Source organism: Callionymus lyra, chromosome 3 (assembly GCF_982586985.1).
Source record: "Callionymus lyra chromosome 3, fCalLyr1.hap1.1, whole genome shotgun sequence".
NCBI lineage: Eukaryota > Metazoa > Chordata > Actinopteri > Syngnathiformes > Callionymidae > Callionymus > Callionymus lyra.
Genome location: NC_141820.1, coordinates 40134991 through 40149373, shown reverse-complemented (window position 1 = coordinate 40149373; position 14383 = coordinate 40134991).

Sequence of the window (14383 nt, the reverse complement as noted above, 5' to 3'; positions counted from 1 at the left end):
AAAACATCTAAACAAACTTATCAAAGATAAGAAAAAGAGTCAGAAATAAATTGATTTCAATTTGCTGTTTTATTTTTCCTTGATTCCAAATGGACGAGAAACAGAATTTTCTGCATCAAATTGAGTAAATATACAGTATACTGAAGATTTGTTTCAATCTTTATTTTCTGAGTAACATATTAGTCGTCCCACATTCAATCACAAATCTGAGATTGTTTAGTCACAAGATTTCCACCAACCACCTCATTAACAATCTACCTGGGCACCAAAGTTGGCATGGAATCTGAACGATCAGAAAAAAAACGTATCTTTGGCTGCCAGCTTGAAAACTCTTCTGTTTGATCTCTCAACAATTCAATAGAATTATTAAAACAGTTTTGGGAGAATATGGGAGAGAGATGCATCAGACTCTGAGAGAGAGAAACAAACACACCCATAAAAGTTGGAAGCGACTGTTGTTTTATGGCATAAACATCAAACAAAGTTGTGAATTAATTATGGAAAAAAGCTCTGCCCCATCCTCACATATTGCCTCTCTGTTGAAGTCAAACTCAGAAGTTTAATCCTGTTGAAATGGACTGATTTGAAACCAAAGAGGCATAACTTGATGTAGAGACATTGTGAAGCTAATGGCTGTCACTGAAACATATGGCCAGTGACTGAGCAGCTAAGGGGTGGCCATATGCAATCATCTAATTAAGTTTATGGGCTTCAAAATCTGTCTGTGGTGACGGTCTCGTTTGCAAGGCTTGTCGTCGCTGATGTTGAATAGATATAAATTTAACAATCTGCTGAGATTGGTCCCTCGAGTCCACGCTGATAAGATTTACCAGCATATTTATGTGTCATTGGAAAATCTCAGTCTCCTGTCAATCATAACTACACATTTTTGATAGAGTTTCACTAATGTGGATCCTTTGCCTGTTGTCTGTGGATAGACAGTCGAAATAAACCAGCCCCATGACTGGACAACAGAAGTGATCCACCTGATCGAAAGAGTAAAAAATGAAGCTGACCAAATTGCGCTGTTGAAAGAGAACTTAAAAAAAAATTCATGAAAGCTCAGTCGAACTTGGCTGCAGTCTGAATCATAGCTAAAAATAAATACTTCTACTAGATCCAACAATGGGATTTTCTGGGCTTTCTTTGAGACAAAATGCTCATGTTGTCTCAAATTAAAGGTATACTTATGATGAAGATAACAGGCCATTTTTAAGATTGAATAGTGTTGTCGTGATTGAAAATGACTCTCGGACAGTTACAGAAATGTTATACAGTCACTGTTTAGATGAATCCATCTGAAATACTAAATCTTAATATCTTCTAATTTTGTTGAAGGAGTTTGTAACCCCCCAAGGCATTGACGGGGTCCAGTTTCGTGGCAACAGGACTGGGTCACTGCTTTCTGTACTGTAGACGACATAGTCCTGTTTGCTTCATGACCATCAGCTCTTGCTGATGTTGAATACAACCAAGTGTGAAGGGGCAGGGATGGAAAATCAACACCCTAAAGTTTCAGTCGAGTGTTCTCAGTCAGAGTAAGGTGAGGAACCTCTGTGGGTTAGGGATGTGACCCTACCCAAGTGATAAAGAGGAATGACGTGGGGATCACCAGGATGGATGGTTTAGCTGGAAAAGAAAAACACCAAGCATACCTGCTGCCCACACAGATAAGTTGACTGAAGACAAGATGAGACAAAGTATCAATTCCACAGCAGTGTTGACCAGCTGCCTTCTGGTTCAACCTGCTGACATATGAAGGCTACAGAAGTAATTTAGGTTGTCCTATTGAAGTGAAGTTTGGCAGGAAGCATCAATGAGTTGATGCAGAGAAAAATGTGAAAGCTCAGTCCTTTCAGCCTTCCACTGCAGCAAGTCATCGCTCCTGCATACCTGTGTGGTATGGCTATACTGCAACACAGAGCAAGAACTGAAAACTCTGTTTATGGTTATTGCTCCTGATGATAAGGTTCCAGGGTTGAGTCAGTACTTGGGTGACTTGACTGAGAAAAATCTCTGGATTTAGTGAAATGTTATCACAGCATGATCTGGAGCTTTGTGTCTTCTCATCTGGACTATTGCAACAGTTTGTTTTCATGTCTTAACAAGAAGGAGCTGTCTCACCTGAAGTTGATACAGAACTCTGCAGCGAGAATTCAGACCCGCTCAATTAGAAAAACTTACATTTCTCAGATTCTTAAATCTCTTCACTGGCTGCCAGTTTCTTTCAGGATCAACTTTAAAATTCTGGTTCTTACTTTCAGATCTATTCATGGTCAGGCTCCTCCTTACATCACTGATCTGATCCAGCCTTACTCCCCAGCTCGGTCTCCGAGGTCTGTGGATCAGAAACTACTGATGGCCTCGCACACAGTTCAGAACCAGAGGAGAGAAATCCTTCCAGGCTGTTGCTCCGAAGCTTTGGAACCATCTTCATCTCTCTTTGCGCTTGATGGAGTCTACTGACTCCTTTAAGAAACATCTTAAGTCACTTTTATTTGTTCAGGCTTTTCCTTGATTTTCTGGAAATAATGTTGTGTTATCAGTTTTATCTTGCCCTTTAAAGTTTATACTTTATTGAATATTGTTTTGATTGTTTAAGCGCTTTGTGACCCTGGTCTGGAAAAGCACTATATAAATAAAAATGACTTAATTAAAATGACTTATTGTTTAAGCACTTTGTGACCCTGGTGTGGAATAGCGCTCTACAAATAAATAAATTACCTACTATACCTCTGTGTAGCTGGTCGTAGGTAGAATCGGACAATAAAATACGCTGTCAGATTACTTTGCTGTTATTACGACCAGAAGAACAGAAACAGATTGAAATATCAGGGGGAAACTGCCTTTAATTCACTTCAGCTGAAGCAGAAAAGAACCTGCTGGGTGTGCTGTTTGCACACAAGGTACGGTACTTGTGTGTTTGTTTTATTCATTATGTTTACATGTCACCATCTGGCCCTTGTCCTCGTATCAGCTCCTGAAGGCAAAGACCCAAATAGGCTCTAAGTGACACGTCAGGATGCGAATGGCAGCAGGAACACTCAGAATTAAAATGTTTGCCCAGAAAAATCAGCTCCTTGGTTCATCCATTAATCAGGACTAATTTGTACAGAGACACGAGTGGCGCGTTTGACTATTCTCGAGTCACTCTGGGATGGTTTCCATGGTAACCACAAGAAGATGTGACTCACTTTCAGTCTTTATTGCGACGAGAAAGACAAAGCAAAAGAATGAGAAAGATGTTTGAAATGTGAATGGTCGCTTGTGTTGGTTTCCAATTATCTTATCTAGTCCAGGAGCTGCCAGGACTGGAAGATCGTTTTTTCAACTTCCGTGATAGATTCACAGGGATAATGACCCGACACAGTTTAGTCATTGACTTGATTCTGACTTCAGTCCAGCTTTAAAAACAACTTCTTCTGTCTATTGCATGAGTATGAGAGTGAAAGTCGCAACTATCTGATAGATGTTGGAGATGAAAAACAATCACTTTCCTCAGTATGAAGAGATGTAGAAGTCAAGTTGCCTGTATTTGCTCATTCCACTGCCTTTTTGTTTTAATGCTAGCTTGAAACCCCAGAAAATGTCTATGAAGAAAAGAGGTCACGTTTCAATGATGAGTAGTGTACAAATCACAGACAAATGGGTTTGCGGGAAGAAAACTGAGCAATGAAACCAATTAAAACCAGTGGAAATGAACCTGTCACTCAGAATCCTCCAGAGCTGCATCACAAAAGTTAAGCGACAGTTATGGAGTAACTGTGACTGCAGGGTCTCATGTTTAAAAGTCAATTAGCTCTTTTAATTCTGAGGTGAAGCTGATCAGAGTAATTCTAGCAAGCTCCCAACTTCCTACAGTTAGGAACTTTGGGTATACAAAAAAACTGTAGCTTCACGGTCGGATTGGAGATTGTGGAAAAGAGGTGAAGAAACGTGTTCAATCTGGGTAGAATGGCTGGAGAAAAGTGTCAGGGGTAATGTGTGATAAAAAGAGTATCATCCCGAATGAAAGGAAATATATACAAGACAGTGGTGAGACCAGCAATGCTTTTTGGTCTAGAGACAGTGGCACTGAGGAAAAGGAGTGACGAAGATTGATAGGATCAGGAATGAGTCAATCAGAGGAACAGCACATGGTAGATGTTTTGTAGATAAGGTCAGAGATGCCAGAATGAGATTGTTTGTCACCCAACATTATGTTGTTCATTCATTAATTACATTTTTACCTATTATTACTTTGGTGCAACTTCTACCTTCAGTAAAACATCTTTGTAGTTAAAAAAAAGAAGTTTGTTTTGGTGTACTCCACTAAGCTGTAGAAATGGGTGGTAACTGATGAATGACTTTGGAGGATAAGCAAATCAGAGTTGGACGATGCTGACTTGTTGATGCAAACCCCAACAGGAAAAGGCAGAAGGCAAGTAAATAACTTTGAAATGTCTGAACAGAGTTGGACAATACAATGCTGTTTTAAATTACACTTAGCAGGAGCTCCTCCATGGTGAAACTCTTACTCACACGAAGAGGCATCGCAGGCACAAAGAGATTACATCTGAATCTAATTTGGAACATTCATAGACCAAAGAGTTGGAAAATCCTGTCCCACCTTCCAATGTCGACCAGCTACAGTCATAGCTGCGGGGCACCTCGCTAGGTCTGGTAGAACAGGAGGGATACTAAATATACCCCCAGTGACTCTTGGGTAATCAAAATCCTCTATCATTGAGAGAAGTCCTCGTCTAATTGCGGCATGATTAGATGAGCTGCCAAGTCGGAGAGAGGCAAGCATGGAGGCTCCCTCAAGTATTGTTACACTGACTTTGTCTATAGAAAGACAAAAAGACGAAGAAGGCAGATGGAGTTGATGTGAGACTGAAGAGAGAAACCCACCTAGAAAGCATGAGAAAATGAGAAAAAAGAAAATCCAGAAAATCAAATTGTTCAATTTTTTTCAAAAGGTATTTGCAAATAATGGAAAAGGAGTATTTGGTCAATAAGAAAATTCATATCAATATAACATTTGTTGGCAATGAAATGAAATGAAATTTTATTTAAAGTGTCATATGCTAACAAGTCATCTCAAGAGACTTTACAGTTTAAGTATGACTATGGAGAAAGGAAAAACAGATCCCAGCAACCCAACGATGAGTAAAGCACAGTGTGGCGGTGGCGAGGAAAAACGTCCTTTTTGAAAGCAGAAACCTTGAGCAGAACCAGACTCGGTGTTGACGGCCCCCTGCTGCAACCGGCTGGGAGGGTGGATGGGGGGGTAGACAGATGGACGGAGAGAAGAGTGAGGGAGCATTAGCACGCGCAAGACCCCCTGCAGTTTGCCTACCGGCCAGCAGTTGGTGTAGAAGATCCCATCCTTCACCTCCTGCATCGGACCTACTCCCACCTGGATAAAGGAAGCGGTTCATTGAGGATCCTGTTCCTGGACTTTTCTAGTGCCTTCAACACTATCCAGCCCACTCTGCTCCAGGACAAATTGACACAGATGCATGTGGACCCTGGTCTGGTCTCCTGGATTACGGATTATTTTACTGATTGACCACAGTATGTCAGGCTGAAGGACATCACGTCTGACACTGAGGTGTGCAGTACAGGAGCACCTCAGGGGACAGTACTGGCCCCTCTGCTCTTCACCATCTACACTTGAGACTTCTGCTCCAACTCAGAGCTGAGTCTCGTCCAGAAGTATTCTGACGACACTGCCATTGTTGGATGCATTAGCGAAGACGAGTATAGGAGTCTAATACGTGACTTTGTGGACTGAAGTGAGAGGAACCACTTGCAGCTGAACACCTCAAAGACCAAGGAGCTGGTCTTGGACTTCGGGAGGTCCAGGACAAAGCCATGTCCAGTGTCCATCAGAGGCGACGAGGTGGAGATAGATGACAACTATAAGTACCTGTGAGGATGGACAGTAAACTGGACGTGTCCTGCAACACAGACCATGTATATAATAAAGTTCAGAGTAGACTGTACTTTCTGAGGAGGCTTCGATCATTTAACATATGCAAGAAGCTCCTCTGCAAGTTCTACCAGTCTGTTCTATGCTGTGGTGTGTTGGGGTGGGAATGTGTCCAAGAGGAGTGTCAACAGGTTGGACAGGTTGATCAGAAAGGCTGACTCTGTGGTTTGCATGAAGCTGGACTCACTGGTGACAGTTGCTGAGAGGAGATCACTGGACAAACTACTGTCCATCATGGATGATGACAGTCATCCTCAGAACACTGTCATCAGTGAGCAGAGAAGCAGAATGAGTGCACGAATGCTCCTTCCCAGATGCAAAACAAATAGACTCAAGGACTCATTCATTCCTCGGGCTATTCAATTGTACAACTCTGAGTTCCGGGGCCGGAGTTTAGTCAAAGTATCATGTTCTGTTCTATGTTACTCTTTGTATCCTTTGTCTGTGTTATTTTTCTTTGATCTATGATCTTTAGACTTGGTGGAGATCCTGGATCAGCAGCAGCTCTGGAGGTGGAGCACCGGGGCTCTGGGAGAGAAGAAAAGTGTGGGTTTAAACTGCACAGGTGATGAATGTAATGCAAATAAGAATGATACACAGCGAGAGAGAGCTGTTGTCTGAAACTCATCCAACAATCTCAGCATATAGCAGCTAAGAAAAAACAAAAAGGGCTGGTTAAGAGCCAGAGTCAGTCCTAACTAGAGGCTTTATCGAAAAGTAAAGTTTTAAGATGACTCTTAAACATAGAGAGGGTGTCTGCCGGTTGGTTCCACAGCAGAGGGGCTTGTAAACTGAAGGCCCTGGTTCCAAATCTAAATTTAGAGATTAGTGGTATAACTAATACATCTGAGTTTAAGGAACAGAATGTCATAGAAGGTTGATAAATTTGGATGTTATCTTTGATATATGTTGGTGCTAGGCCATGTAAAGCTTTAGAGGTTAAGAGACGGATTTTGAATTGTATTCTAAATTCTACTTGAGAGCAAATGTAAAGAAGACAGCACAGGGGAAATGTGTTCGCGCCTCTTAGTCTTAGTCAGGACACAAGGTGCAGAGTTCTGAATGAGCTGAAGAGTTCTGAGAGACTCCTTTGAACATTGTGACAGAAGAGAGTTAAAATAGTCCATCCTGGAGGTAACAAAAGCATGGATGAGTTTCTCCGTAGCATCCAAAGGAAGTCCTTGTCAAAGCAAACACCAAGACTCTTTACAGTGGTGCTAGCAGCAGTGGCAAGTCCATTTTGGAAAGCTAGATAATTAGTTAGGGATTGTCTGAGATGTTGTCGACCAACTAGTAGAACCACAGTTTTGTCTGAGTTCAGTAAAAGGAAGTTTTCGGTCATCCAGGACTTGATATCTGTAATACAGGACTGTAGATGTGTTAGCTGATTTCTTTCATCTGGCTTCATTGACAAGTAGAGTTGGGTATCATCACCATAACAGTGAAAGTTTATAGATTGTCTTCTGATCAAGTCCCCTAGTGGGAGCATATAGATTGTGAATAGGATTGGACCAATAACAGGACCTATGGACACCATAGCTGAGAGGTGCTTGACATGTACATTATGCTTTCTGTCTGATAGATAAGATTTAAACCAGTTTAGAGCAGTTCCATGTATGCCTATATGGTATCTAGTCTCTGTAGAAGAATTCGGTGGTCAAAAGTGATCAGAGGCCATTCGCATGTCGTGACTAACTTATAAAAAGGATGGTCTCTGTGCTGTGGTGTTCCCTAAAACCAGACTGAATCACTTCAAGTTGATCGTTGTCATAGCGATAATCACAGAGATGACTCATAAACACTTTCTCCAGAATCTTTGAAATGAAGACAAGATTAGAGATCGGCCTATAGTTAGTGAGAAGCTCTGGATCAAGAGTGGGCTTTTTAAGCAGAGTTTAATTAATGAAACTTTAAAAATCTGAGGCACATAGCTTGATGTCATTGACAAGTTAATAATATCAAGTATGAAAGTGCCAAGTAAGTGGAACACTTCTTTAAGTAGCCATGTGGGAATAGGATCCAGAAGACATCTTGTGGATTTAGAGAAGGAAACAATCAGAGAAAGTTGTCGAGGACTCACTGGTAAAAAGGAGTCAAAATATGAATCAGGCTTAGTGTCGGTGTCCAGTAAAACTGCATTGACTGTATTAGAAGATTCTAGGAGGTCTTGAATCTTTCCTCTAATAGTTACGATTTTTTCATAAAAGAAAGTTCATGAAATCACTATTACTGAGATGTAGGGGAATGGACTGCTCAACTGAACCTTATGTGTTTCCTGAGTATACCAGGGAACATGACTTCTTCTGTTTACAGTCTTTTGAGTAACTGGTGCAATTAAGTCAAGCGTGTTGTGTAGCGAGCCTGTGAAGCTGTCCACAATGTTATCAATGACATGGTAACTATGTGTAGAGTTTCCTAACACACTGAGACTAGGGATTTTACTGAGAAATGACACTTTCAGACATCTTTTGAGAGTGCTCCTGCTCTGTAGACTTGGGTCATTTAAGATAAAAAAATCAAAAGTTATGAATCGATGGTCAGAAAGAAGTGAATTCTGAGGTGCGACAATAACATTTTTAATTTCAAGTCCGTATGGTAGGACAAGATCAAATTTTCGCTAAAACTAGTTCATATACATCCTGAGAAACCAAATGACTCCAGGATAGAGTTAAACCTGTTAGCTAAGCTATAATGGACCATATCCACATGGATGTTAAAGTCACCAACAATAATCACTTTATCTGATTTAAGCACCAGGCTGGTCAGGAACTCAGGGAACTCAGACAAGAATTCAGAATATGGTCCAGGAGGACGATAGAGTCCAGCAAAGAGAAGTGACTGACCTGATCTCAAGGTAGTATTAGATATGCTATGTATAATACTTTCAAAAGAGTTGAAATCAGATTGTGGTCTAGTAAAGGTTGACAGACATGAGTCTATGATAGCTGCGACTCCACCTCCTCGACCAGAGCATTGAGGAGCATTAAAGTTAGTGTGGCTGGGTGGTGTTGATTAATTTAGAGATACATTATCATCTATAGACAGGCAGGTTTTGGTTGAGTAGAATAAGTCAATTGTTTTATCTGATATGAGTTCATTCGTTAGTGCAGCTTTTGAAGACAGGGATTGGATATTCAACATGGACGCAGTCTCTCCTAATCAGACCAGGTTTTCCCCAGAAAGTTTTCCAGTTGTTTACAAGGCCAACCCCGGGGCATCACATTGATAACCAGTGATTAAATGATAAACAGCGACTAAACATATATATTATTGGCTATATTGGTGGAGGGGGTCCAAAGAACACTACGGAGTCTGACATTGTTTGAGGTATGCATACACCGACTGAACATTAATTTTCTTTTTTTCTTTTTTTTGACCTCCGACCGGTGTAATCGGATGTCATTGCTGCCGACATGAATAACTACCATGCAGTGTGCTTCTTCAGACACAAAATCCGGGTATAAAAAATTTATCAAAAATAAGTTCACTCTGCCTGCACTAGCATGACGTTAAGGGCAGAGAGAAAGGCAACGTTTACACCACCGCAACTTTCAGACTAGGTTTGAATAAAATGTATCTTGCATAACACAAAAGGTGGAAGTCTGTTGAAGCAATTTCAAAATCCCAGATGAAGAGATAACGTGGGTGAGATGGTCTTTTAAAACATTTAGGAGTCATTAGGAGATCATAACGACATACGTGTCAAAGCTCTAACGATTTTACAAATCAGCAGAAGGGGTCGGCCAGAGGGGGCGCCAGCACCAGATTGCTGGATTAACATATAACAGGTCGGTAAACAAAGAAAACAAAGCTTTTGTAAATTAAGGGACCGGGGGGCAGACGGAGGAGCGACGGCAGCAGGGACTCTCAGAGCGACGGCAGAGAGCCAGACCTCCAACCATGCCAACCGGAACACAGCTGCTTAATGCAGTACTGGCACCCCTGATGAAGCAGGGGGAGGGGAGGACAAGAAAAGAGATAAAAAGGAAATAATCAAGAATTTCACAGGACAAGGAAGACCTTAATGAAGGAGAACCAAGTTTGCAGGGGAATTAAAGAAACAAAGGCGTATGAATTGAGTGTTTGTGTGTAGATAGAGATTGGCTGATATCCCTCCGACTGTTCGTTATTACAGTATGATCTCCTCCTTTGTGATTTTAACACAATTCTAATTAGCGCACAATCTTCTACACCGGAGCGGAAGAGTTTGTAGTGGAGGGGGAGGAGACGGGGGATGTTGTCTATATCTATCTTTAATAAATTCTCTTTCATTTGATCTTTTTTTAAATGCATAGCTACCACCACCACCACCCACTGATAGAGCGCACAATGAAAGCAAAGCTAATTGTTTTGCTTGTAAAGAAACAAAACGCAGATATTGAACACTTCTGGCAGAAAAGCTCAGGCGAGATCGAGAGGATACTGTGAACCCAAATATATTAAGCAAATAATTACATACACAAAAAAGTAAAGTTTTTGTTACGACTTTAAAGTCAATGGGCAATGTTGTTATATTTTATGGCTGTGATCTTGTTTTGGGGTTTCTCTGGAAGGATTATCATTTGATGTTTTAAATAATTGGGTTTGACAACTGGAAATGAGAGCTACTTTTGACATAGTTGTTATGTAGAACATTTAAAGAACTGCAATCTTGTTCATTAAAGAATATATATTTAATGAACAAGATTATATTATATATATATATATATATATATATATATATATATATATATATATATATAAGTATATAAATATATATATATATAATTAGTTTTTAGATTTTTAGATGCAAAAGTTAGTAAGCAACAGTCTTCTGCTTTTAAAAGCTAATCAGCTACTTCAGAGACGTCCTGCTTATGAGATGGAAAAATGTCATGAGGGAGATAAAGGGGCGATAAAAAAGAACATTCCCTCCTCTAACAAATGTTTCCTTGTTTATCTTTGATCACATAAGAGCCTGGGTTCATTGGAAGGCAACATAATTGTTGTCAGTTCTGCAGAACTTCATGTTGTACATATCTGAGTTAAGATGTTTGCTCCAACAACTTTATGGAACTTTCTTAATGTTGTATTTAAAAAAAAGAGATGATTTTGCTTAAAAAGAAGTACAGTGTCACAATCACGTTATTCCAGGCAAATATTCTTTCACATCATATACATTCCAAATAACATTGAAACATACAACTTTTGCCCAGGGTGATCCATAAAAGAAAGGTGAGGCTGGAAGGACATGTGTTCTCTACAGAAAGTGGGATGTTTTTTTCTTAATCCAGCCCACACAGCGACACAAGCGTCTGTCTGTCACAGAGATAAAGATGGTCCTGACGCCTGCAGGCCTTCAATTATCCACAGCGATGTTTTAGTGAATTTCCTTCACAACATCAACAGCCTGCTTTAATATGTGGAACACAAGCAGCACAAATCCAGAGTGAATTCCGTCAAGCTTCCCACGCAGTCCCCCAAATCTCCCTGAGTTGTCCCTTCAAAACCACTGAGTGAATCGTACCACAAGCGGCTGTTGCTCTGACTGCGTTGCTTTGGAAGACGTGAAAAACAGATGGTCACACTTCTTCTGTCAATGCACAAGCTTTTCATTTAGATAATAAATAGTCCATAAACAAAAGTCTTCTCTAGGCAGAAACCAGACTGTTTAAATAATCAGTATGAAATAGTGTCCTAGTTTTCGAAGACGAAAGGATTCACTGGTTTTGAAAAATTCTTTATTCATTCTATTAGTCAAGACGAACATGAGGAAGAGACCGCCTGTGGAAGAAATTCTACCATGATAGAGAAGCTAAATTATCTTGAGGTCTAATTCTTAGACTTAGGGAAGAGACAAGTATAAATTTAGAGTCATTTTACCTGAGCCTTTAAAATAATCTGTTTCAGCTGACACCAGACAGTAGTTTTCAGGACAAAGCTGCTTAGGGAATTTCTACAAAGCTTTTTAAGGGGGCACTTGGGGACATCAGCTTTTGTTCTAACCTTGTATCTTTTCACACAAACACACACCTGTTATGATGGCTCATAATCAAAGAACAGTCCCCGTCGATCTGCCCTACATCATCGTGTGGTGTAATCCAGTGCGGCAGTTCCCGGTGGAAATGCAGACATTGGCTCTTATTATAGACACCACACCTCCCAATTATCACTGCCATCACCGGTCTGACAACCCTTTACCCCTTTGTGGATTCAGATTTCTACATGCTCCATATACCTGTGACATCTTTCATACACTGGGGGGTCTTCTTGAAGGTGAGTCAGAGGTCGATGCTTGGTGTTAAAATGGTCATCAGTCTTAACTAATTCTTATTCAGGGGTCACTATTGTCCAAATGAAAAATCTTTTTTTTTCAAAACATTACGTTTATTTATGTTCACAAAAGAGGGAACTGCTTTTTCATGGTATAAACACGATGAGAGCAGAAACTGCTCAACATGACAGCATATAATAGAAGGAAGAGAAGTTATTGGGGAAAAAATCAGTAAATATAAACGTTTTCACTCGCAAAAAATGATTGTGTGTTGTATTTAACAGTATGAGCTGACTGTTGACCTTGAAAAACATGATACAGGCTTTTAAAACGCCAATGTTTTTTTTTCCAAGCTCTGTATCCAATTTGTATTTTTTCATAATCCAGTTTCCTCAAAAAAGGGGAAAACATATGTTTATGTCATGTTTACTATACTTTAAGAATTAAAAATACGGATCTCGTTCAGGACGCCAGATGTTGGTAGTAGGGATTTCAGACAGATCTCAAGGTGGATGGTCGATCTGGGGGTAGTGTAGCTTTAACCAGGGAAGGTCCAAAACAATTAGAGCAGAAGCTGACAAAATGACATGCAGCAGTTTTCCACCTACTTGACTTGACTCAGGTCTACCCACCACCTCGTTATGGCAAACCAGATAAAACCAAGTAACCAAAATCATTGTCAAAAAAGAACCAGGAATTAAATCAAAGAATCCAAAAAACAAAGAATCAAGATGGTTAATTGATGAACAAGGGAGTTTAAGAGTTATACCAGGCAGAACTGTTAAACAAGCTGACAACGGTCTGTAGAAAGTGAGGTGTTTAGGAAAGGCAGGATGATTGCCCAAATGCCAGCAGCATGGTTAACACTAAAGATAATCAAAAGGAAACAGAGGACTAAACAGGAAATGCCCTGACAAAATAAGATGGAACAAAAGGAGGACAAAACAGAAATTTAACTAATACGGAATCTTTTTGCTGACATTTTCATGTTTCTATATACCATTTGCCATTCAGACACAGAAGAAAGTAAGTTTCAAGGATTTTTTTAATGATGATGAGCGTTGTGTTGTTTTTGAAATTATGACTATATGGCCTGACTTCTCACAGCCATACAGATGCTGACAAACAGAATCAAATATTATATGGTTGTGAACGTATGAGTGGTTGTCTACTCTGAATTTAATGGCTCCACAATAAAGCGACTCAACTGAGAAAAGAAGCACATGATCAAAGTCAGTTATGTCGAATATATTCAACAATCCTGCATGAAGCTCGACTGCAGCAGAAGCCGAAAAATAAGTTTGGCCCCCAGAAGCACTAATGTGCTCCTCTTTGAAAAGCAAAGTTTCCTCAACTCTAGAGTAGAAAACATACAGTTGCACACAAATACTAACTCAAAATCCATCTTTAATGAGTCTCACAGTGGCTGAGTGGGTGCAGCAGGGGGTTGCTGGTGGAAGATCAGAAAGTGCTGATATTATGGGAGGAAATGTGTTCATCACTGCAAGCAGTCAAACAAAGATGGAACAGTGGAGGCGTTCTGTTCTCACACAAACATGGAGCACATGGAGAACATGTGGATCAAGAGAATCAGACAGGTGGGTTCGACCTTTGACCCCAACGAAGCCTAGTTTATTTCCATCATAACAAGCAACTTTGTTTATGGGTGAGCGACTCATCTGCCGGTATTGCGTTACAGAAATGCTCTGCCGCCCTCTGCTGGATATTTATTAAGATGGCAACCATTTACGGTGATGAAGATGACCCTGAGATCCGAGTTTAGGGGGTACTGTGAACCCAGAGTGCCAAGGAAACGTCTCTAACACATTTCAGTCCCAGATTTTTATGAAATAATACTTTGTAGGGAGTAATTTTCAACCATGTTGGTGGAAACTTCTGTGATCATATTTTTTGGACATGAATCTACTTTTAAAGATGTACATGATATAAATATTCTATTTCAGAGTGCACAGGGCGCCCCGAGCAGTTTCCTTTGGTTGTTGTGTCTTGGGCGACCTTCTCGCGATGATCTGCTGGAACAGCTAGAACCACACCAGCAGGAAAAGATGGGAAAATGTTGTTCAGATCTTTAAATCTCTGATGAAATCGAGTTGCCTGATGATAAACATGACCAGTAAAGACACACAAACGGG